The 25,284-nt window shown below is 40.2% G+C and overlaps 1 long non-coding RNA gene across 1 annotated transcript in view; it reads left to right on the top strand.

Annotated features, from left to right (window-relative positions):
• LOC131915489 (uncharacterized) overlaps window positions 1-24,492 on the top strand; it is a 44,420-nt gene extending 19,928 nt beyond the window's left edge. Inside the window, exon 3 of the long non-coding RNA XR_009380341.1 lies at window positions 23,689-24,492. This is a non-coding gene — a long non-coding RNA (uncharacterized LOC131915489). The remainder of the gene's footprint in view (window positions 1-23,688) is intronic.
• Window positions 24,493-25,284: the final 792 nt, after the last annotated feature.

The raw sequence follows: 25,284 nt of genomic DNA on the forward strand, positions 1-25,284 counted from the left end.
CATAGGGATTTAATAAGAGTTGAAATATGGGCTTTTTTGGAGACTGACTACCATGAAAGTACAATAGGATTTTCAAGCTAGGAAAGTCCACCCTCATTAGGAGGGGAAAGGGACTGCTGTGGGCAATGAACATTCAGTATTTTGTGGGAATGGGAAGTCATTTTTTAAGTTTCGTTCTCTTCCAGTGAATATCCTAGTGTTCACACCATACATCAATGTTAATTTTACCTCTATAATTCAGCATTCCACTGATTCATATTCTGCTTCTGCTTTTGGTGTTAGACTTGTAGCTTTGGAGACAAGACATTTTTAAAGCAATACTAGAAAGTCCCTGGTTTTGTGAACATTCTCTAGCTGAGAATTTGGAATCTCTCCCCCCCCCCCCCCCCGCCTCCATTTTTTGAGACAGGGTTTCTATATGTAGCCTTGGCTACCCTTGAACTCTCTTTGTAGGCCAGGCTGTCCTCAATCTCACAGAGATCTGCCTGTCACAGCCTCCCAAGTGTTGGGGTAAAAGGTGTGTACTGCCACTGCTCGACTGAGAATTTGGAATCTTGAGTATAATTTTCTGTAAAAATTTTTACACAGGAACATCCAGCACAAACCCTACTTTTTGTGTCTTTTTTTTTATTTCCATAACAGTCTATAACTGTTGTCAGTTGGCCCATCAAAGACTTTCCTTTAATAGGCCTTCATTCCACATAACCACAGGTAATATTTTTTTAACAAAAATAATATATTTTCTCATGTAACTGAAGTTAATGGGTAGACCTAGATCCAAGGACTTGAATTTTTAAGAATCCCCTGTCATCTCTTGGTTCTGCCTTCCTTTGCTGTGATTGTATTCCCGAGAGACCCTTCCATGTGATAACAAAGATGATACCTGTCTTAATCTCACTATCTTAGCAATTCATAGGTGATATTTAAATGAATTTCTCCTACGTATATCATAAACTACCAGCTTTCCAATAGAAGTCAAATCCTCGCTGTTTTTAGATACAACCAGTTTAGATAACTCATCCAACATTCCTGTCTCCTGAACAATCTGTTGCTTACATCGTGATGCCTAATCTTGATTGTCAATGTTTTCATTTTGGTTTTTGGTTTTTGGTTTTTCTTTTTTTTTTTTTTTTTTTTTTTTGGTTTTTCGAGACAGGGTTTCTTTGTGTAGCTTTGCGCCTTTTCCTGGAACTCACTTGGTAGCCCAGGCTGGCCTCGAACTCACAGCGATCTGCCTGGCTCTGCCTCCCGAGTGCTGGGATTAAAGGCGCGCGCCACCACCGCCTGGCGGTTTTTGGTTTTTCAAGACAAGGTTTCTCTGTGTAACAGCTCTGGCTGTCCTGGAACTCAATTCATAGACCAGGCTTGCCTCAAACTCACAGAAATCCACCTGCTTTGCATCTAGAGTGCTAGGATTAAAGGTGTGCACCACCACTGCCCATCTTGGTTATCAACTTGAAACATCTGGAAAGAGGGAACCTCAATTGAGAAATTGCCTCTAAAAGATTGGTCTGTGGGCATGTCTGTGGAGGCATTTTCTTGATTGCTTATTGATGACACTGTATGGTGTCATCCCTGGGTAGGGAGGCCTGGGCTATATATAAAAGGTAGCTGAAGATGAGCAAGGAAGCAAGCAAGCTAGTAAGCAGCTTTTCTGCCTCTGCTCCTGCTTGAGTTCCTGCCCTAAAGTCCCTTAATGGATAGACTGTGATCAGGACATGTAAATAAACCCTTTCCTCCCCAAGTTGATTTTGGTTAACAAAGACCCAAACTAATATACACACTTCTGTTTGGTTGGTTTTGGTCTGCAGGTTGGGAGGAATAGGGTCTCAAACTGTAACTCAGGATGGTCTAAAACTCACTATGTAGTCTTGGCTGGCCTTGAGTTAATGGTGATCTTCCTGCTTCAACCTCCCAAATGTTGGGATTAAAGATGTGAGTCACCATTCCCAGCTACAACTTTTGTTATTACTGCATGTATAGGTTCAGTTGCATAAAAGAAAATGAAGGCAAGTGTGGTGGTTTGAATAGGAACAGCCCCCATAGACTCATGTGTTTGAATGCTTGGCCCAAACACAGTGGCACTATTAGGAGGTGTGACCTGGTTGGAGGAAAGTGTCATTGTGTGTCATTGTGTGGGTGGGCTTTGAGGTCTTCTATGCTCAAGCTATGGCCAGTGTGGTACACAGTCTCCTGATGCCTGTGGATCAAGATGTAGAACTCTTAGCTCCTTCTTCAGCACCATGTCGGCCTGCATGCTGCTATGCTTCTCGCCATGACAGTAATGGACTAAACCTCTAAAACTGTAAGCCAGCCTCAATTAAATGTTTTCCTTATAAGAGTTGCTATGGTCATTGCTCTTCACAGCAATAAAACCCTAACTAAGACCACTAGTTTAGGCAAAAATAAGAAAAGATGTAATACATAGACTAAATGTCTAGAAACCCATTGAAAAGACTAAAGGAGCGAGCTGTAGGACCCACTATTTGGAATCATCTTTAGTACTCATAACCACTCTTATATCTACTGTGATTAGAAAAGATCCCCCCCAAAAAAAAGAAAAAGAAAAGATCCCACCTTAATGGCTGTAGTTACCACCAGTGCTGTTCACCATGCAATCACATTACCAATGTTGCTGCTGCTGTTAGAAAAGGCAGCTAACTGCAGAGTCACATGCATCATCTCTAACAAGTCCACATAGCACATTACATTCCATGCATCTTTTCTCATATTTTAGTTTTGAATTTCTCTTAATGCAACACATTGGACTGAATCTAGAATCTAAGTGAAATTGGAGTCCAGGAAATGTCACTTGTTAGCTTTCTAGGTTTTTCAGATTAGAAAGGAGTTGAGCTTCTATGACATAGCATCAAGTCACAACTCTCATGACATTGATTAGATCAAGAATCACTACTATCGGACTGGGAAGCTAGGTCAGCTGATTCAAAGCAGGAGGGCATGAGTTCTATCCCCAGCACCCATATAAAATAGCAGTGGAGCAAACTAGTCATTCTAGTGCTGGGGAGACAGCAGGCTCACTGGAGCTCACTGGAGCTCACTGGAGCTCACTGGAGCTCACTGGCCTACTTGACCAGTTTCAGCTCAGTGAGAAATTGTCCAAAGAGAGAGAGAGAGGAGAGAGAGACAATGCCTGAGGAACAACTTCCAAAGTAGTCCTCTGACCTCTCCATACATATGGACAGACAGACATACCCACAAAGGATTGCCATTGTACTGTAGAATATATTGCTGGTTATATTGGCTACATTTTAGCTAGTTCTTTAAAAAATAGGGTTTTTTTTTTCAGATTTAGTTTTCTTTTATTAGCATAACCATAATTAAACACTGTACTATTTTTTATTATTTTTATTTTTTGTGCATTGGTGTTTTGGCATGGGTGTTGGGTCCTCTAGAACCGGAGTTACAGACAGTTGTGAGCTGCCATGTGGGTGCTGGGAATTGGACTTGGGTCCTCTGGAAGAACAGCCAGTGCTCTTAACCACTGAGCCATCTCCCCAGCCCTAAACACTGTACTATTTTATAATTCTTTGAGATTATAATAATTTTTAAAGCATTTACATGAACCTTTCTGTTTATGAGTACAGAAAATTCAAGGATTTTGTCAAATTTGGATTTGAATTTTGGCCTATTTGTTTTCTAACTATATAACTTTGAATAAACTTTTTAAACCTTAGCTGTACAGTGAGGCTTGTAATACTTTCCTCAATGAGTTGTGAGAGTTGAATAATATATGAAAGTGCCTGAAGTACAGGAAACACTTAACATTAAAGTGTCTTTCCCTTTCTCCTAGGATTCAGGAGCTGGAAAGAACATAAAAGATAACCTAGTCAAACCACACAATACTAATAAACCCTACAATACTAATAAACCCAAAGTCAAAGGAAGCAGATTCCCATAGCAAAGAATCATTTGGCACTTATATGTCAATAGTGTTGGGATTGAGAAATACTGGCTTAGATTTAGCCTCAAGACTTGTTTTTTCAGACTGTACTTCATTACATAGTCTTGGCTGGCTTGGTATCCAGCTGTATTGACTACTTTGACTTCAGACTTGTTTGTGATCCTTCCTCCTCTGCCTCCTGAGTGCTGCGACTATAGAAGCATGCTGATGTGCCAGGATAGACCCAAGACTTGTTCATTAGCCCTTAGGTTGTCAAGTTAGTACTTGTATAAGATTATGTTATCTCTTATCATTCCTGCCAATAACTTCCTCCGGCTGAAATACCTAAAGTTTAAAACCCTAAAGGATAAAATCCCCCAAAATATAATTCTGGAAACAAAGTCAGCTAGGCACAGTAGTGAGTCAACAGTCCTAGCCGTGTGGATGATGGCAGGGCAGTACCTTGAGCTTAGCAGTTACAAAGAGACCTTGTCTAAAACAAAAACTCTTCCATATAACCATACTCCCTGTTAGACAAGGTCAGCCTTCACACTCTCTTTAGGCAAGGTCAGCCTCCACACTCCCTGTTAGACAAGGTCAGCTTCCACATTCCCTTTAGACAAGGTCAGCCTCCACACTCCCTTTAGACAAGGTCACCCTCCACATTCCCTTTAGACAAGGTCACCCTCCACATTCCCTTTAGACAAGGTCACCCTCCACATTCCCCTTAGACAAGGTCAGCCTCCACACTCCCTTTAGACAAGGTCACCCTCCACATTCCCTTTAGACAAGGTTGGCCTCCATACCCCTGCTAAATTAGGTCGGCCTAGGTTTCTTTAATTTTGTGTTTTTGGGGGGGTTTTTTGTTGTTATTGTTTTGTTTTGTTTTTTCCGAGACAGGGTTTCTCTGGGTAGCTTTGCGCCTTTCCTGGAATTCACTCTGTAGTTCAGGCCGGCCTCGAACTCACAGAGATCTGCCTGCCTCTGCCTCCCGAGTGCTGGGATTAAAGGTGTGCGCCACCACCGCCCGGCTAATTTTATGTTTATACACTGTTTCTCCCAGAAGACTAAGAGCAATTTGGGAAACAGTAAACCACACTTCTCACATTCTATATGCTTATTGCACCTAACAGTTTTAATTTTTACTTACTGTTGTGTGTGATTGTGGGTTTGCATGTTCTACAGCAGACTCTCAGGAGTCAGTTCTCTTCTCCCATGGTTTCTGGGGATGAAACTCAGGTTGTCAGCTTCGCACAGCAAGCACTTTTACCAGTGACCCATCTTGCTAGCCCATGTTTCACAGTATTAATCTATAAAAATAATAGACCAACTTCTTCAGAATGTTCCTGTTCTCTAGACAGAAGGCCCAGAAAGAAAAATAGGACCCTCACCTATTCAACCTCGTCAAGTAAATCAAATCTTGGTTTCATGGGTCTCCATCTATTATGACCCATTCTTGACCAACCCAGGTTTTTATGTTGGCTTTTGACTTCTTTGCAAGTTTCTTGTTTGCTTGTCTTTAGCTGCTCTCTCTCCTAATGGCCAGAGAACCTGTTTCCATTTCTCCAGCTTCTCTATCCCCTAATACCCTAGTACCCTGGACTGTTAATAACACATCACACTTCAATTTCTTTGTCAGTGTCTTTCTTCCAAAGAACTCCTAGTTAACATGAAGGCAGAGATAACTTCTGCCTGCCTTCATTATTCCATCCCCAGCATCTTACACAGTGCCACAATGGCAGACATTTAGTAGTTATTATTGGGTGCATACAGTACTGTCTCAAATTTCTTTCAGATACATACTAGTAAATAACAATTTATATCACATTTTTAGTGCAATTGAACTTTTCTACACAAAATGAGTTATTAAACCATAATGGACTCCAGAAGGAAATTCAACAGAAAGTACAAACAAGAATATTTAAATCTTTAAAATGTGACTTCCTGTTTTAACACATGCTGATTAATGTTTTAGGGTCATGAGATCTGCTCCACAGCCCTCCTGACTATGGCACTTTCCTAGACTAGTACTTCTTACCCTTTGTTCTCTGAGGTTCCTGTATATAAGTCCTGGGGAATAGCTAGTGCACGTAAAAGAAAATAAGCCTTTTTTTTTAATGCCTTTCTCCTATGCCCTATCTTTGGGGCTGGGGAGATGGCTCAGCAGTTAAGAGCATTGGCTGCTCTCCCAGAGGACCCAGGTTCAATTTCTAGCTCCCACATGGTAGCTCACAATTGTCTGAAACTCCAGTTCCAGGGGATATAACACCCTCATAACAGACATATATGCAGACAAAACACCAATGCACATAAAAATAAATAAATTATACAAAAAAAGAGAAGCCTATTTATGGTAGTCTGAATGTAATCAGGTCTCATAATCTCATAGGGGATGGCACTATTAGGAGGTGTGGCTTTGTTGGAGCAGGTCTGGCCTTATTGGAAGTATGTCACTGTAGAGGTGGGCTTTGAGGTCTCGTATATGCCCAAACAACACCCAGTGCTTTAGTCCACTTCCTGTTGCCTTCTGATCAAGATGTAGCCAGCACCATGTCTGCCTGCATACTGCCATGCTCCCTGCCATGATAATGGACTGAACCTCTGAACTGTAAGCCACCACCACAATTAAATGTTTTCCTTTATAAGAGTTGCCGTGGTCTGGTATCTCTTCACAGTAATAGAAACCCTAACTAAGACAGAAGTTGGTACCAAGAGTAAGGTTATTGATGTGATAAACTGGACCATGTCTTTTGTTTGGAGGAACTTGGACTTTGGTACTTTGGGTTAGGAAAGCAGTGGAATGCTTTAAGCACTGCTTAGTGGGCCATACTAGTAGGAGCATGGAAGACAGTGGTGCTGAGAATGATTTTAAACTGTGGAGATCAAGAGGTTTCAGAGGAGAAAAGTGTTAGTATGTGGCCTATAGACTGGTCTTGTAATATTTTGGTGAAGAATGTGGCTGCTTTTTGTCCTTGTCTGAAAAGTCTGCCTGAAGCTAAAGTGAAGAGTTTTGGATTAATTCCACTGGCAGAGGAAATCTCAAAGCAGCCTAGTATAGACTCTATCATGTGATTATTAGTGATGACTCTGAGGAAGATTTATAATGAAAAAAACAAGCTGCACAAATAAAAATACAGATTGGGAAAAGGGCCACCAGAAAATGGAATAGAGCTAAATCCTGTGTTTAAGGAGACAAATGGATTAAGAAATTGAATGAAGGGAGTGGTGTCCTCAGGGCAAGATCCTACCCAGCTAAATTTCCAACTTGTGAAAAGAAATTAAAAGTTTAGAGCCAGAAGTGGTGGTACATACCTTTAATCCCAGCACTCCAGAGGCAAAGGCTGGTGGATCTCTGAGTTTAAGGCCAGCCTGGTCCACAGAACAAGTCCAAGGACAGTCAAGCTTAGGCAGTGAAGGTAACCATCAAAACCAGAAAGCTGGTGAAGATGTAATTGAACAAGGGGGCCATATTCTAGCCATGGCAAGCAGCAGAACTTGGCAGTTTCAGCCACATGGTTCTGGCTTTAGAGTTAAGGACAGAAGAACAGGTTATGGAATTTGCCTCCACACCTAAGGAAAGCCACTGAGGCCAGACATGTGTCAGGGGTGTCCCTGCATGGAGGCCTTGAGAGGCTATTCTGTGAAGCTGTGAAGGTGAAGCCTAGATTGCTTTGGAGACCCCAAGATGTTAGAGATGGGATACCTGCTGAGGAGAACTGCTAACAGGGAGTGGAGCCAGCCCAAGAGAAAGAAGTGTATTGCAGTCAACAAAGATGAACAGAGTTGAGGGTCTGAAGAGTGTTTTGACATCAGACATGGAGATGCTGAGTTTGGAGTTTGCCCAGCTGGTTTTCAGTCTTGCTTTTGTCCTGTCTTTTCCCCAATATACTCCCTTCCCTGCATTTTGGAATAGTAATGTATATCCTGTGCTATTATATGTTGGAAGTATGTGATCTGCTTTTTTAGTTTGATTTTACAGGGGATTACAGTTAAGGGATTACATGAATCCCAGAAGAGACTTTGAACTTTGAACTTTAAAACGTTGTTGAGACTGTGATAGATTATGGGGACTTTTGAAGTTGGACTAAATATATTTTGCATTATGATATTGTTAAAAGCTTATGGGGGCCAGGGAGTGGAATGTGGTAGTTTGAGTGTAATTGGCCCCCATAATCTCATAAGGAGTGGCATTGTTAGGAGGTATGGCTTTGTTGAAGTAGGTATAGCCTTGTTGAAGTAAGTGTGGCCTTGTTGGAGGAAGTATGTCACTGTGGGGGTGGGCTTAAGGTCTCATATATGCCCAAGCCCCTAGTGCTTCAGTTCACTTCCTGTTGCCTTCTGACGAAGATGTAGCCAGTACCATGTCTGGTTGCATGCTGCCATACTCCTTGCCATGATGATAATAGACTGAACCTCTGAACTGTAAGCTGCCACTGCAATTAAATGTTTTCCTTTATAAGAGTTGCCATGGTCATTGTGTCTCTTCACCGCAATAGAAACCCTAACTAAGACACTATCTTTCTTTGACTCTCTCTGTAGTGGTTGAACCAAGAGAGCTGGCAAGGCAAACCTTTTGAGTTAATCAGAAAGAAAAGAAAAAAATTACTTTCATCTAACCAAGGCCATTTCTTCTTGATTGCCTCCATTTTAGAGACATGCCAAACAAAAATTTTAAATTCATTAAGTTAAACTAAATTTCATATACCACTTGAATATATTTTTAGAAAAGATTGATTTAAAAGTATATTAGTCCACTTGGGTGGCTATAACATTACCATTCACTGGGCAATTTTTTAACTATAGCAAATTTTTTTTCTTAATCTGGAGGTTGGGAAGTCCAAAACCAAAATCCCAGCAGATCCAGTGTCAGGTGAGGGCCCTGCTTCTGATTCATAGGTGGTTCTCCTCTTTGTGTCTATGATGAAGAAGCAAAACAAGCTCCCTTGGTCCTCCTTCATCAGAGCACTTACCATATTAATAAGGGATCTCCCCTCTTGATCTAATCACCTCCCAAAGGCCTTACTTCTTAAACTGTCACCTGGGGAATTAAGACTTCAGCATATAAACTGGCCCAGGGAAGCATGTTTCACACCCCATAGCAGACATTTTCTTAGCCATGATCATTACTACTTGTCAGATTTTAAGAATTAGGGAGAAATATTAAAATTCTAAGTTTAAGCATGCTGCCACTACTGACAAATCAACTTGATTCTCTGGAGCCATCTGTTATTTACCCCATCCTCCTTGCCAAGTTTTGTCCTTGACTTACTCTTTCTGTTTTCCTCTGTCCCTTTCCTCCTTCCACTCTTCATCCTCCTTCTCCTTGCTTCCCTCACTTTGGCTCTCTGCAATTTCCTTAATAGTAGCCCAAGGATTGGTGACTCTCTGAAATCTATTACCCACTACCTAAGCTGTATGAGAGAATGAGTCACTCCATTCTATGGCTAGCAGACATCCTTGGTTCTTGGGCCAAACAGGTAGTCAACTCCTATTTAATGTAGCTAGTTACCCCAGGGTTCTTTTTTCTAATTTAGAAATGTGGTAGTATAGTTTATAGCATTTTTTTAATGGTTTTTCGAGACAAGGTTTCTCTGTGTAGCTTTGCGCCTTTCCTGGAACTCACTCTATAGTCCAGGCCGGCCTCGAACTCATAGAGATCCGCCTGCCTCTGCCTCCCGAGTGCTGGGATTAAAGGCATGCGCCACCATCACCCAGCAAGTTTATAGCTCTGAAACCCATTTACTTATTTTTCTGTGTCTATGTCTTCTTGTCTATTAAAGAAATAATATCAACTACCTCCTAAGATTGGTATACGCATATGAAATATTTGGAACATAGAGTGAAACATGGTAAACATTTACATTTATTATTATTATAGATTGACCCAGGACCTTGCTTGAGAGAGACTCATGGTACTTCTTATATCATAGTAACAATTCAGCAAGTGTTTATTAGCCATAGGATCCAGACAGTGTGCTAGGCAGATCATAGATATGAAACAAAAACTAACCCCAGCTTTCACGAGCAGTGCTTGGTCTATTGATAGTGCCAATGGCAAGGAATAGCTGTTTTTCTTGATGATCCTTTTGTTGGTTTGTTTCGACACAGGGTCTTGCTAAGTAGCCTTGGCTGGCTTGAACTGCTGTGTGATGCAGCCTGCCCTCAAACTTAGAGCAACTCTTCTCCCTCTATCTCCTGGGTGCTGGAATTACAGATTTGTACCACAATTCCAGGTTCTACTGATGTGTGTGTGTGTGTGTGTGTGTGTGTGTGTGTGTGTGTTCTACCTGCTAAGCCATCTCACTGTTTACTTTTGAATGCAAAAAAGCATTTTTACCTTGACTTGATTTTCTCTCTCTCTCTCTCTCTTTCTCGTGTGCATGTATTTATTTTTGAGGAAAGGTCTATGAGTTCATCCCATCCTGGAATTTGATATGTAGACTAGTCTGGCCCTGAATTTACAGAGATCCACCTGCCTCTGCCTCCTGAGTGCTGGGATTAAAAAGTTTGCCCCCATGCCTGGCTGCTGAGCCAGCTGGTTGGCTGTTCACATACTGCTATCCCAGTGGAAAACACCTTTTTATAATAGCCCTAGCATTCTTTTATATATTGTTTCCCTCAGGAGGACAGAAGCACTTTTCACATTCATGGTCTGCATGATTCCCTTTGTCTGTCTTGACTAAATCTAATAGAGACTGTCAAGACTATAACTTTTCCTATTATTAAAATAAACTAGGGATGATGAGATGGCTCAGTAGTTAAAGCACTTACCGTGCAAGTTTGGAGCCCCAGAACCTGAGTCAGTACTGAGTAGGGATGGCAGCTGGCCTGTACTTCCAGTCTTAGATGGTGGGATTTCTAGACCAAACTCGTGAGCTCTGAGTTTGATTTTTTTTTTTTTTTAAAGAATAAGAAAAACTAACAGGGCGATGGTGGCGCACACCTTTAATCCCAGTACTTGGGAGGCAGAGGCAGGCTGATCTCTGTGAGTTCGAGGCCAGCCTGGGCTACAGAATGAGTTCCAGGAAAGGTGCAAAGCTACACAGAGAAACCCTGTCTCGAAAAACCAAAAAAATAAAAAATTAAAAAATTAAAAAAAAAATAAGAAAAACTACATGCTGTCTTTCCCCAAATTCTCAGTTCTCCAAGTTCTCAAAAATCTTTGCTTTGAATCTTGAGCTGGTTCCAGTCTTTCTGGCTTTCTCTTTCTGGCTTTTTGAGTTGGTGGTTTGTCAATGTGTACACTTTCCCTTTGGCTGATATGAGATGTGAGAATTCAACTGTAATCAGAAAGGTGTCAGAATCAACCATTGACGTCTACACTTAACTTAGGGACTTTTCTTACCAGTTACTTCCCAGATCTAGCTAGATTTATTACTGGCTTATGATTAGTAATAAAAACATGCAGAAAAGAGCCAAACTTTTTTAATGTTCTCACCTGAAGATAATAAAGAACACTTTCTAAAACAAAATGTGAAGTTCTAATATAAATGACACCTGAGAGTCAAAAAGAAGAGGGAATGGATCTTCAGGAAAATATGGTGAATTAGCTAAAAAATAAAGAACAATTCTTTGTTCTTTTTTATCATTTCCACCTAAACAGAGACATCTTTATTTGTATAGTTACAAGTATTATCTCTTCTGGAGGATGCTCAGCAACCAAAATATGAAAATGAAAACATGGGAAACATACAATACAGATATTTGAAATTCTCTTTCTTAAAGTGGTCTATCTTAATGTCTGTCCTATTGCTATGAAGAGACACCATGACCACAGCAGCTCTTATAAAGGAAAACATTTAATTGGGGCTGGCTTACAGTTCAGAGGTTTAGTTCATTATCATCATGGTAAGAAGCATAGTGGCACACAGGTAGACATGGAACTGGAGAAGGAGCTGAGAGTTCTACATCCGGATGCACAAGCAGCAGGAAGAGCAAGACACTGGGTTTGGAATGGGCTTTTTGGAACTTCAAAGCCCTCCCCCAGTGACACAACAAGGCCTCTTAATCTTTTCAAATAGTACCACTCCCCAGTGATCAAATTTTCAAATCAAAAAGCCTATGGGGGCCATTCTCCTTCAGACCACCACATGGTCCTTTGAATTTATGTTTCAATTTGTGACAAAATTACTAAAAATATAGAGAGTATCTAACCATACAGCAAGCACAGCTCTGATTCACTGCCTGAACATGGATCAGAATCAAAGTATGAAATTCCTAGCACAGGAGGCATGAAGCAAATGAATTTCAAAGACTTGGCAAGGGAGTTTTGCTGGCATCTACTCCCTGCCTTGTGCAACTTTAGGGCAAGACCCAAAACATGGTTCTCATCATGCTTTGGTTTCATCATCTGTAGACTTGAATAGTTCTAGTTCCTCCTTACAGTCTCCTTTCATGGATACTGAGATCTGATTGCAAGAAAGTGCAGAACTCAGAAAAACAGTGCTACATAGTTTGAAGCATTGTAATTACATTTTAAAAATTATCTACAATCAGGTATTTCATTTTATTTTTACCTGTGGCTCTGGGAACAGCTTTATCTACCCATACAGAGTACCTCCATTCAAACTTTTATTATTATTTGTTTGTTTTGTTTTGGATAATTTTGTTTTGCTTTGTTATGTTTGTTTTAAGACAGGGTCTATCTACATAACCCTAGCTGTCCTGGAACTCACTCTATGAACCAGGCTGGCCTCATACTCCCAGGGATCCACCTGCCTCCTGAGTGCAGGGATTAAGGGCACATTCCACCATGCCCAGCTCGCGCTCTCTCTCTCTCTCTCTCTCTCTCTCTCTCTCTCTCTCTCTCTCTCTCTCTCTTAACTTGCTAAATAGCAGGGTTTTTTTTAATGGCTTTTCCAAACATCTTTGGTTCGAGTTGAATCTCCTCTCCCCATCTCCCTGCTTAAACTTTTCTATTCCCAGTATATCCATTCCTGCTTAAACTTTTCTATTTCCAGTATATCCATCCCTACTTAGACTCTTCTATTCCCAGTATATCCATCCCTGCTTAAACTTTTCTATTCCCAGTATATCTATCCCTGCTTAAACTCTTCTATTCCCAGTATATCCATCCCTGTTTAAACTTTTCTATTTCCAATATCCACCCCCATTAATTTTCTTAAGACATTTTCATAGGACATCTGTTCTACTATACCTCTTTCTTGAAGCTCCCCACAATGCCCACTTCCAGCTTCTTGTCCTTTATATACACTTACTACCACATAAAACAGATACATTAAACTCAGAAGCTAAGATCTGCATGAGAAAGAGCATGCACTATTTGTCTTTCTGAGCCATGGTCACCTCACATAATGTATTTTCCAGTTCCATCCTCTTGCCTGAAAAGTTCATAACTTCATTTTTCTTTGTGGCTGAATAAAATTCCATTGTATTTATGTACCACATTTTCATTATTTTTTTTCAGACAAGGTCTCATGTAGCCCAGGCTGGTTTTGAATTTCTATGTATTCCAGACTAGCTTTGAATTTATGATCTGCCTGTGTTAGCCTCCACAAGCATTGGGAGATTACAAGCATGAATTACTATGCCCAGGTAGGCAATCTTTTTTAATTAATAGCTTTTAAAATTATCAGTGTTCTGAATAAATCGAGAATAAAATTAATTCCAGTTTCTGTAATAGTCTTCCTAACAACCTCTGTATTTGAGTTTTTCTGAGTACTAGAACCAAGAATATATGTGTATGTGGCCTCTCTATATGTGTGTGTAGAGAGACTGGGAGAAAGAGACAGAGAGACAGAGATATTGAGCAACTGGCTCACTTGAAGGCGAACATAAAATGGGATAAACCAGCAGGCTAGAGGCAGGGAAGAGTTGTAGATGGGGGAGAAAGGAATATTTTCTTGATCCATTTATCATTTAATGGACGCTTCAGTTGATTTCATGTCTTGGCTATTCCAAATAATGTTGCAATAAACATGGGAATGTAGCTGTCTCTTGGACACACTAACTTTATTTCCTTTGCGTACATACCCAGCATTGGAACTGCTGGATTATGTGGCCATCTAGTGTTTTGTGGAACCACCATACTATTTTCCCTAATAACCAAACTAAGTTGCATTCCCACCAAGAATATAAAGGTACACGTTTTACCATACCCTCTCTAACAATTGTGATGGGTATTCTAGCAAGTATGGGGCAGTACATCTCATTGTGTTTTAAATTTGCATTTTCCCTATGAACATTTTTAATATATTACCTACTGGCCATTTGTGTGTCTTTTGATATATGTCTATTTAGGTTCTTTACCTGGTTTTCAATCAGGTTATTTGCTTTCTAGCTTTTGGGTTGAATTCTTTGTATATTTTGAACAGAAACCTCTTAACAGGTGAATGGTTTATAAATATTTCCTTTCATCCTACAAGTTCTTCATTCTGTTCACTGTTTCTTTAGCTATGCTGTTTAGTTTGGTATAATCCTGTTTGTCCTATTGTTTTGGTTGCTTGTGCTCTGGGAGCTATATTTAAAGAAAGCATTCCCAGATGTGGTAGTTTGGATGTAATTGGCCCCATAATCTCATAGGGAGTGGTGCTATTAGGAGATGTGACTTTATTGGAGGGGGTATGACCTTATTGGATGAAGTATGTCACTGGGGGAGGGGGCTTTGAGGTTTCCTATGCTCAGGATACTGCCCAGTGTCTCAGTCAACTTCCCATTGCCTCTGAGTCAAAATGTAAGACTCTCAGCTCCAGTACCACATTTCCCTGCATACCACTATGCTCCCTATCCTGATGATAATGGACTGAACCTCTGAAACTGTAAGCGAGCCACCTCAATTAAATGTTTTTATTTATAAGAGTTGCTGTGGTCATGGTGTCTCTTCACAGCAATAAAAACCTAAGACACCAGACCAGTGCCATAGAGCATATATTTTCTGCTGGTAGCTTTATTATTCCTGGACTTATATTTAAGTCTTTAATCCATTTTCAATTGATTTCTGTATATGATTATGAAATGAGAGTTTCAATTCCTTCTTAGATTATGTGGATATTCTGTTTTCCCTGCACTATTTATTGAAAAGGCCATCCCTATGCTGGATATTCTTGGCAACTTTTTGGAAAATCAGTTGACTATCAGTTTGTGAATTTATTTCCAGGTTCCCTGTTCTATCACATTGGTCTGTTTCTTTGTATGCTAGTACCATGCTGCTTTGATAAAAATAGCTTTGAAGTCCTATTATGGTACCTCTAGATTGCTTTGACTACTCAGGGTCTTTTCTATTTCCATATGAAGTTTAGAATTTTTTCTATTTCTATAAAGAATGTTATTGATATTTTGATAGAGATTGCATTGACTCTATAGATTCATCTATGTAGGATGAGCATCTTAACAGTATTTTTCCAACCCACAAACATGTAATCTCTGTCCATTTCTTTTTTGTCTCATTCCTGCCATTTATGCTTTGTAATTTTGTTTAGAGATTGTTTGCTTCTTTAAATTTATTCCTAAACACATTTTCTGAAGCTAACATATGGGATTATTTTCTTGCTTTCTTTTTCAGATAGCTCACAATTAGGGCACAGAAACTATTGATTTTTCTGTTTTGTTTTTGTTTTCTGTATCCTAAAATCCTACTTTATTCTAAAAGCTTTTATCTCCGAGAGGCATCTATAGCGTTTTCTACATGGAAGTCTACATAGTCTACAAACAAGGACATTTTAACTTCCTCCTTTCCAATATCAGTGGATTTTTTTCCTCCCTTTCTCTTACTTCTCTGTTTCCAACTTTTATTACAATGCAGCTATTAGAAGAAAAGCTTTCAAGTTTTTTCTGTTGAGTATGTTAACTGTGGGTTGTCCTGTGAGTAGGTTTTATTGTGCTGAGGTGTGTGCTGCTTCTATACCTAATTTGCTGAGGGTTTTTGTCAAGAATGAATGTTAAATTTTGTCAAATCCCTTTGCTGTCTGTGACTATTTAAATGATCATACAGTGTTTTACTTTATTCTGCTAATGTGATATATTCCATTTATAGATGTCTGGATGTTGAAAGATATTTGCATCTCTAAGATGAATCCCACCTAACCAGGGCAAATCATCTTTTAAAAATTTATCACATTTTGTGTGTTCACTCATGCATGGGTGTGGGTGTGAGCATACACACAACTTGTGAGGCTTGATGGCAAACATGTTTACCCACTGAGTCATCTCACAGGCCCCAAATCATCTGATTATGCTAACTATGTGGTCTAGCACTAAGCTACATTCACAGCACACAAGAAGTATTTTTTTTCATTTTACAAATGAAAAAAATTAGGTTGAAAAAAAAACCCCAATGCCTGTATCTATTGTTTTATACTTTTATTCCAGTGGTCTTTTATTAACTTTATATCCAAAAGTAGGAACATATCTTACCTTGATTCTAAAATCAATAAAGGACAGTATAAAAACAAAACAAAAATGAAAAAATAAAAAATCTGAACAGATCGATGAGTAAGGAATTTGAGTCAATAATAGAATGCCTCCCGTAATGAAAATTCCAGAACCTTATATTTGAGGTCTTGCATTCAACTGTTAGCAGCAAAAGATTTATTTCCTCTGCACACAAAAGTGTGGTGATATTTTATTTGTATGTTAATAAATAAAGTTTGCCTGGAGATCAGAGGAAATAGCAAGCCATTAAGTAAACACAAAAGTTAGGCAGTGATAGCACACGCCCTTAATCTGATCGCATGGCAGGCAGGGTCTCTGTGTGTTCAAGGACACACTAGGGAACAGCCAAGCATGGTGACACACGCCTTTAATCCCTGTACCAACCATAGACACCTGGAGGTCTGTACAAACAGGCAGTGACAAGGAAGTGAGATAGCTGGGCTAAGAGACAGTGAAAGGGCAGAACAGCAAGCCAGTAAAGGTGTGGGTAGATAGGAAGTAGCTCACTTTTGGTAGCTGCAGAGCTGGAGAGGTAAGGTTGGTGGCTATAACTATTTCCCTGATCCCTAAGGCTTTCACCCCTATATTTGGCTCCATTTTTTTGTTTGTTTGTTTTTTTTTTTTTTGCTTTTTTCAGACAGGGTTTCTCTGTGTAGCTTTGTGCCTCTCCTGGAACTCACTTGGTAGCCCAGGCTGGCCTCGAACTCACGGAGATCCGCCTGGCTCTGTCTCCCGAGTGCTGGGATTAAAGGTGTGCGCCACCACCGCCCAGCTTGGCTCCATGTTTTTTATTTAATAAGACAGTTTAAAAATTTGTCTACACAAAAGCATCCTTCAGAGCCTGTAAGATGGCTCAGCAGGTAAAAGTACTTGCCACCAAGTCTCATGAGTTCCATCTCTGGGACACACATTGTGAAGAAAGAGAACCAACTTCCTAATCTGTGCCAATAAAATGTACTTTCCTCCAAAGTATAATAAAATAATTGGTTTATTGCAATTAAATTTTTCTGTTGCATTTCACTAATTTCTATTTTCTAAGACACAGTTCTTCAGCTGCATTGTTTTAGCAAATTTTGATCACATTTAATTATAAAATGGACTATTAATATTGTTGCATAAAAAGTATAAATTATTTCTATCTGTAAATGACTCTGTTAAGATAAGGTCTGTAGCCCAGGCTGATTTAAAACTTGCAATTCTCCTTCCTCGACCTCTCAAGTGATGGAATCAAAGGCACGAACCACCAAACTGAGCTATAATTTTCTTTTTCAATAAATAAGAAAGGATATGATGGCACAGAGATGCAGATTAATCATCTCTCAACCTTTACCAGAGAAACGTCTATTTGCACTAGATGGAGGTTAACACAAAGACCCACAAATGGCCAGAGGTGCACAGAATAAGACACTGCAGAATGCTCAGCCCTAAATGCAACACCTATTCTGCTCTTCTGCCAAAGCTCAGGGATCACTGTAGAAGAGCCAGTGGTATGAATGAATACAAACAGTAGCTTCCAGACACATAGGACAGCTGCACATATAAACTCACAGTGGTTATGAGAACATGCACAAGCCCTGTGCAAGCTCAAGCCAGACCAAATCCTAGAATGAAGAAGGAAGGTGGACATGAAGTCCCAGCCCTATCTGAGGAGCTACAGGCAAATGATAGCTGCTGCGAAGAGAGAGTATTGCCCCTGTTAGCTTGCCCATACTCCAAAGGAGGGCCACACATCTATAAATACATGTACTTAGTGCGTATTTTAAAAAAAAAAAGGACACAATATTGGGTGGTAGGGAAGAGGTAGATGTGGAAGTAGTTGTGAGAAGGGTTGAATATGGTCAAAACTCATTGTATGAAATTCTCAAAGGATATAAAAAGAAAAGGAAAAGAGGAGAAAGGATTTGGTATTATCCCTATAATAGTAACTTGTATTCATGTATCTTTTACTGCTTTGGAGAGACAAGGAATAGTAGGAATCCTACACAACTTGAAGCAGCTCTCCTTTAACTTGCTGCCAGTTAATCTTGATCAATTTTCAGGACTGCTTCTTGCAAATGAGTATCACCCATTCTCCAACTTTAATTTTTCTCAATATATTATGAATCACAGTAAGTGAAAAAAACATCAGCTGTCGTCTTCACAATGTTCACTTGTGTCTCTAATCAAGTACAGAAAGTTTTACCTGTTCTCCACCCAAAACCAGTCATTGAAAAAAAAAACTCTTAAGTGATGCAACATGACAGGCAAGGTTCCTACTGTCATTGCGCTTACATACTAATGCAATGAGAAGACAAGACCTAAGAATGAAAATCATTTCAGAAAAGAAGGACTTCCAAGTGAGGAGACTATAACAGAGTGCTTAGAAAAGGGTACTAAGGGAAGCACCATTCTGACCCCTGCAGCTCTGGGGATTGATCCCAAGGCCTTGAGCATGCTAAGCAGTCACTGAATGACATCTGTAACTTCAAAGGTGGCTATCCAGGTTGAACCCTAAACTATGGGTTGAAAAAAAGAGTCAGCTATATAAGAAACTGGAGTGAAAGCTTTTGTGGTAGTGGTAATTTCTGTAAAACCATCCACTCACCAATGAAAAGTTATTAGCATTCAACAAAACAGAGCAGAGCACAGATATATTCAAGAGCTTTCTTTGCCTGCATGGTCAAATATCAAAGCATCGCTCTGTTACTGAAGAATGAATGTCCACAACTTATCTCCTATTATTCCTTCTATAAAATATTACAGAATTTTTTTTCTTGGTTGTCCAATTTAGCATGGATTCAACCATTCCCTGACCAGAATTTTTCTTTTTCTTTCTTCTTCTTCTTTTTTTTTTTTTTTTTTTTTTTTGTATTTCTGAGACAGAGTTTCAGTATGTATCTCTGGCTGTCCTGGAACTCATTATGTAGACCAGGCTGGCCTCAAACTTAGAGATCTGCCTGCCTTTGCCTCCCAAGTGCTGGATTGGCATATTTCTTTTTCGTTTTTTTTTTTTCTACACTGTGAACCACTTGAAAGTAATTATACCTAAGCTCCTTGCATAATCCTTAGTATATTAACACATTAACCTCTCCCAGATGGATAAAAACTGAATTTTAATCATATAGAACAGTGGTTCTCAACCTGTGGGTTACAACCCCTCTGGAGGTTGACTGACCCTTTTACAGGGGTCACCTAAAACCATTGGAAACACAGGTATTTACATAACAGTAGCAAAATTGCAGTTATGAAGTAACAACAAAAATAATTTTGATGGTTTGGGGTCACTACAACATGAGGAGCTGTATTAATGGGTCACAGCATTGTGAAGGTTGAGAAACACTGATATAGAACATGGTATAATGGAGCAAAACGTGAGTACCATGAGACTAGATTAAGGTTAACTATAGGAATGAAGGAGGGGTATGCCTAGAAATAGGGAAACAGTTTGAAACAAGCAGAAGTCCTTTTATGCCAAACTAAGGAAAGGAATTCAGAGGTTATTCTGTTAGAGGAAAGGTAGTGTGGTGATTTGAATAAGAATGGCCAGTATAGGCTCATATATTTTAAATGCCTAGTCACTGGGGAATGTCACCATTTGAAAGAATTAGGATTATGAGGCATGAGCTTGTTAGAAGTGTGTCACTGGGAGTGGGTCTTGAGGTTTCAAAAGCCCACGTCAAGCCTAGACTTTCTGCTTGCAGATCAGGGTGTAGCTCTGCCTGCCACCGCGCTCTCTGCCATGATAATGGACTAAGCCTCTCTGGAACTGTAAGCCAGCCCCTAACTAAATGCTTTCTTTTATAAGAGTTGCCTTGATCATGGTGTCTCTTCACAGCACTAGAACAGTGACTAAGATAGAGGTTGGTACAGGAGTGGGTTATGGCTGTGACAGGTTTCCCCAGGCTGCTTCTTAGTGGAATGTTGACTTGGGGACTTTGGATTAGGAAAGCAGTTCAATACTTAAAACAGGGCTTATTGGGCCATACTAGTAAGAGCATGGAAGAGAGTGGTGCAGGGAGCAATGTAAATTATGGCCTGGCTCAAGAAGTTTCAGGGAGGAAAAATATTAGTAAATGTCCTAGGGACTATTCTTTTGATAGTTTGGCAAAGAATGTGGCTGCTTTTTGCAATTGTGCTAAAAAAAAAAAAAAAAAAAAAAAAAAAAAAAAAAAAAAAAAAAAAAAGCCCGAGTTTAAATTGAAGAGTTTTGGACTAATGGCTGGCATTGGCAAGAGATTTCAATACAGCCTAGTATTGACTTCATCATGCGTATCTATAATGAAAAGGAGCAACCTAGACAAAGAGAAATACAAAATGAACAGTGTGAAGAGAAAAAGAGCACCAGGAAGTATAATAAAAAGTGTAAAAAAAAAAAAAAGTATAAAGAAAAGCCCCATGCTAAATGAAATAAAGGAAGTGGTGACTTAAGAGAAAGACCCCAACCTGCTAAGCTTCCAGCTTGTGAAAAAACTTAAAGGAAACAATAAGGAATCAACAACAGAAAGATGTTACAAATGTAATTGGAGGGAGGCACCAAGTTCCAGCTCTAGTAAGTTGCAGTACTTGGCAGTTTGACCACATGGTTCTTGCTTTAGAGTCAAGAATACAAGAAAGGGGTTATAGAATCTCCCTCCATGACTAAAGAAAACGACTAAAGCCAGGTGTGTGTCAGGGGCCTTCTTGCATGGAGGCCTAGAAACACTATTGTGTGAAGCTGTGAAGGTGAACCCAGGATTTCATTGGAGACCCCAAGATGTTAGATGTCAGAGTCATGGGATATCTGCCAAGGCAAGCTGCAGACTGGGTGTGTAGCTAGCCAAAGAGAAAGAAGGATGTTTCAGTCAACAAAGATGAAAGGACTTGGAAATCTGAAGAGCACTTTGACATCAGACATGGAGATGCAGAATTTGGAGTTTATCCTGCTGGTTTTTGGCTTTGCTTTGATCCAGTATTTCCTCACTATGCTCCCTTCCCTCTCTTTTGGAGTAGTAATGTATATTCTGTGCCATTGTTATGTTGGAAGTATGTATGATATGGCTATAAGCCTATGGAGACCAGGGAGTTGAATGTAGTGTTTTTAATAAGAATGGTCCTCATAGCTGGGCAGTAGCAGCACCCACTTTTTTTTTTTTTTTTTTTTTTTGGTTTTTCGAGACAAGGTTTCTCTGTGTAGCTTTGAAGCCTGTCCTGGAACTCACTCTGTAGCCCAGGCTGGCCTTGAACTCACAGAGATCCGCCTGCCTCTGCCTCCCAAGTGCTGGGATTAAAGGCCTACACCACCATTGCCTGGCTGAGACCCTCCTTTCTTATACAGCCTTACTAACACTATAGACTCCTAACTTCTTACCTAACCTCCTCCAGGAATGTAGATTGAGCACATAAACTCCCTTTTTGATATACTGACCGATCTTAGCTCTCAGTTGACCTCCTCCTTTAACCACTCCATTTTTGGGTTGTAAAAGAAAGCCTAACAGCAGTCACTACCTGGGGAAAACTTTTTTTTTTTTTTTTTTTTTTTTGGTTTTACGAGACAGGGTTTCTCTGTGTAGCTTTGGTGTTGTCCTGGATCTCGCTTTGTAGACCATGCTGGCCTCGAACTGACAGAGATCCACCAGCCTCTGCCTCCCGAGTGCTGGGATCAAAGGTGTGCGCCACCACCACCCGGCGTTTTCTGATTTCTTGAGACAAGGCTTCACCTTGTAGATGAGGCTGGCCTCACTCTCAGAGATCTGCCTACCTGTCTCCCAAGGCAGCACCTGCTTTTAATCCCAGCACTTGGAAGGCAGAGGCAGGCGAATCTGTGAGTTCGAGGCCAGCCTGATCTACCAAGCTAGTTCCAGGACAGCCAGAGTTACACAGAGAAACCCTGTCTCAAAACAAAGCAAAACAAACAAACAAAAAGAATGGCCCTTATAGCCTCATATATTTAAATGATTAGTCACCAAGGAGTGGCACTATTTGAAAGGATTAGAAGGATTAGTAGGTATGGCCTTGTTAGAGGAAGTATTTCACTGGTAGTGGGCTTTGATGTTTCAAAAGCCCATGGCAAGCCCAGACACACACACTCTCTCTTCCTCCCTCCCTCTCTCTCATTGTGGATGAGGATGTAGCTCTCAGCTACTTCTCCAGGATCACACCTGCCTACCACCATGCTCTCTGCCATGATGGACTAAGCCTCTGAAACTGTAAGCAAGGCCACAATTAAATGCTTTATTTTTATAAGAGTTGCCTTGGTCATGGTGTCTCTTCACAGCAATACAACAGTGAGGGCTTGATACGTATATCTGTGCTTCAAAAATGAGATGGTAGGGGAAATAAATGCATGCAGTGGAGTATTAGGTGTGAGCATTTAAAACATACATTTATATTTATTTGTATGCTTGGGGATGAGTGGGTCACTTGTACCTACCACAGTGCACCTGATGAGATAAGAGGACAACTTACAGGAATTGGTCCTGGGGCTCAAACTCATTTTCAGACTTAGGGGCAAACACCTTTACTCACTGGGCCATTTTACCAGCCCAGAAATAAATTTTTAAAGGCAGCAATACCTGTCTAACTGGCTCCCTAAGAGATGACAGGATGTCTGGGAGTGATGAAAAATAAGGCCAGCAGAAGAGGTAGGGTTAGCCCGGAATATAAAGGAATTAAAAGCTGAGATCCCTGGGTTTGAATGTCTGTTGTCTGCTTGGGAAAAGTCAATTTCCATTTTCTAGAGAGCAGTTTCCTTTCCTGGGAACTGCAAATATAATTTTCTGTAATCCTCTTCCCTGTGGTAGTGGTTGTTAAAACTTGATCACACACTGGAAATAAAATCAGAACTTTAAATACTATTGATATCTGGGTTCCAAAACCCAGAATTATCTGGTCTAGAATCAATAGCTGGGACCAAGTGCAAAAGACTGTGGGTGACACATCACTTTGAAGCTATAAGCAGCCCCCAATAGGTTCATGGTCATCTCTGTTAATTTTCTTATTGCTGTGACAAAAATTGCAGTAACACGTGAAGGGAAGAACATTTTAGCACACAACTTCAGAGATTTCAGTCCATCAAAGCAAGGAGGATACAGTAGCAGGCACACACAGCTTTGTCTAAGGTAATGGGAGTATGAGGTGAAGCTACCAGATCAGGGAGCAGAGAAGAGAGAAAGCAGCTCCAGGAGTAAGTGTAACCTTCAAAGGCTTGCCTCCAGTGACCTACTTCATTCGTCATGTTCAATCTCCAAACAGCTCCACAGCCTTCAAAAAGTGCCATTAGCCAGAGAACAAATGCTCAAAACACATGCCCGAAAGGGACAGTTCAGAGTCAAATCGTAACTCAGTATGTAACATTCTATGTCAGTGACGATGCTATGTCCCTTGCATATGTACTCTCATTAATCATTACAGCTCTATAAATGTCATTCCTCTCTTTACAGGTTCAAAACCGAAGAGAACAAATTACTCCCAGGATCGAGTACTGATGTACTGAATCTGTTGAACAGTTCAAAACAGCAAACTGACTGTACAGGCTAGAGAACACTACGAAAGGAGCACATCCAGTCAGATTAACTACAGAAGTCCTGTCTACCCACACCCATCTCCGTCCATGGCTGAGAGTCAACCTAAAACCTCTCAGGAAGGGTAGGCAAGTGCTCTACTGCTAAATTACATTCCTATCCCAAGAGAAAAATCTACTCAGCCACTCTTGCCATATGGGAATTTCAGGGTCATATTTTAAGATTTTTCCAAAAAAAAAAAAAGATGGAAATCTTTTCTTTGCATATAATCTCTTAATATTTCAGTGTCAAGTTGCTTAAAACAATATTATGTGGTTCAGACCAAATAAGGCTGCAAGTTTGCTTCTCTGGTTCATACAATGTTGAAATTGAGAAGGAAGAGCTCTGTACTTCAGATACAAGACTAGGAAATCCTTAAGCAGAAATGATAGTAACACACCAAGAATAGTGTGTGATGGAATAATAACCAATGAGGTGGGTGGTGCAGGAATCCCAGGCACAGACAACAAAAATATTTAGGAAGCTGAGGCAGGAAGATACCAAGTATGAGGCCATCCTGAGTTACATGGTGAGAGGCTCAAAAAAACAAAAATGATACTTGACATGATTAGTTAAAAACAATGTGAAAAGCCAGGCAGTGGTGGGGCACACCCTTAACTACAGCAAAGGCAGGAGGAACCCCCACCCCACCCCCAGACAGGGTTTCTCTGTGTAGTTTTGGTGACTGTCCTGGATCTCGCTCTGTAGACCAGGCTGGCCTCAATTCACAGAGATCTGCCTGCCTCCCAAGTGCTGGGATCAAAGGCGTGCGACACCACAGCCCAGCCAGCAAGAGGAACTTTATGAGTTTGAGGCCACCATTCTGCAGAGCTAGTTCCAGGACAGCCAAGACTACACAGTGAAACCCTGTCTCAAAATATATATATATATATATGTATGTATATATATGTAAAAACAAGACTCTTAGCAGTTTCCCAGACTTAACTAGAAATGAATAAAATAGGTATGTAAAGCTATTTGGTTACATTTAGAATCCAAGTATTTGAAATTTTATACATCCAAAATATGAATCAAACTTCAAATTTGTATGACTGAAAAGATTGTTTTTTTCAAGACAGGGTTTCTCTGTGTAGTAGCCTTAGCTATCCTTGAACTCACTCTGTAGACCAGGCTGGCCTTGAACTCACAGAGATCTGCCTGCCTCTGCCTCAAGTACTGGGGTTAAAGGTGTGTGCCACCACCCCCCAGCTGGAAAAAGTCAATTTTTTTAATCTACATTTATTTATTTTTTATTTTTGTCTTTGTTTTTATTTGTTCTACTTTGGTTTACTCCCTGTGAGCTCAGCACCTCACATGCTTGCATATCTACAAAACTCACAGCAGAGTTTTCTAATTATCAAGTCGAGAAAAGACCCTTAAAAGATATTACATGTGCATGGTGCCTCAGCATACACGTGGAGGTAAGAAGTCAACCTCTTCTTTCTATCATGTGGGTCCTGGAGATTGAACTCAGTC

Source organism: Peromyscus eremicus, chromosome 1, assembly GCF_949786415.1.
Source record: "Peromyscus eremicus chromosome 1, PerEre_H2_v1, whole genome shotgun sequence".
Taxonomy (NCBI): domain Eukaryota; kingdom Metazoa; phylum Chordata; class Mammalia; order Rodentia; family Cricetidae; genus Peromyscus; species Peromyscus eremicus.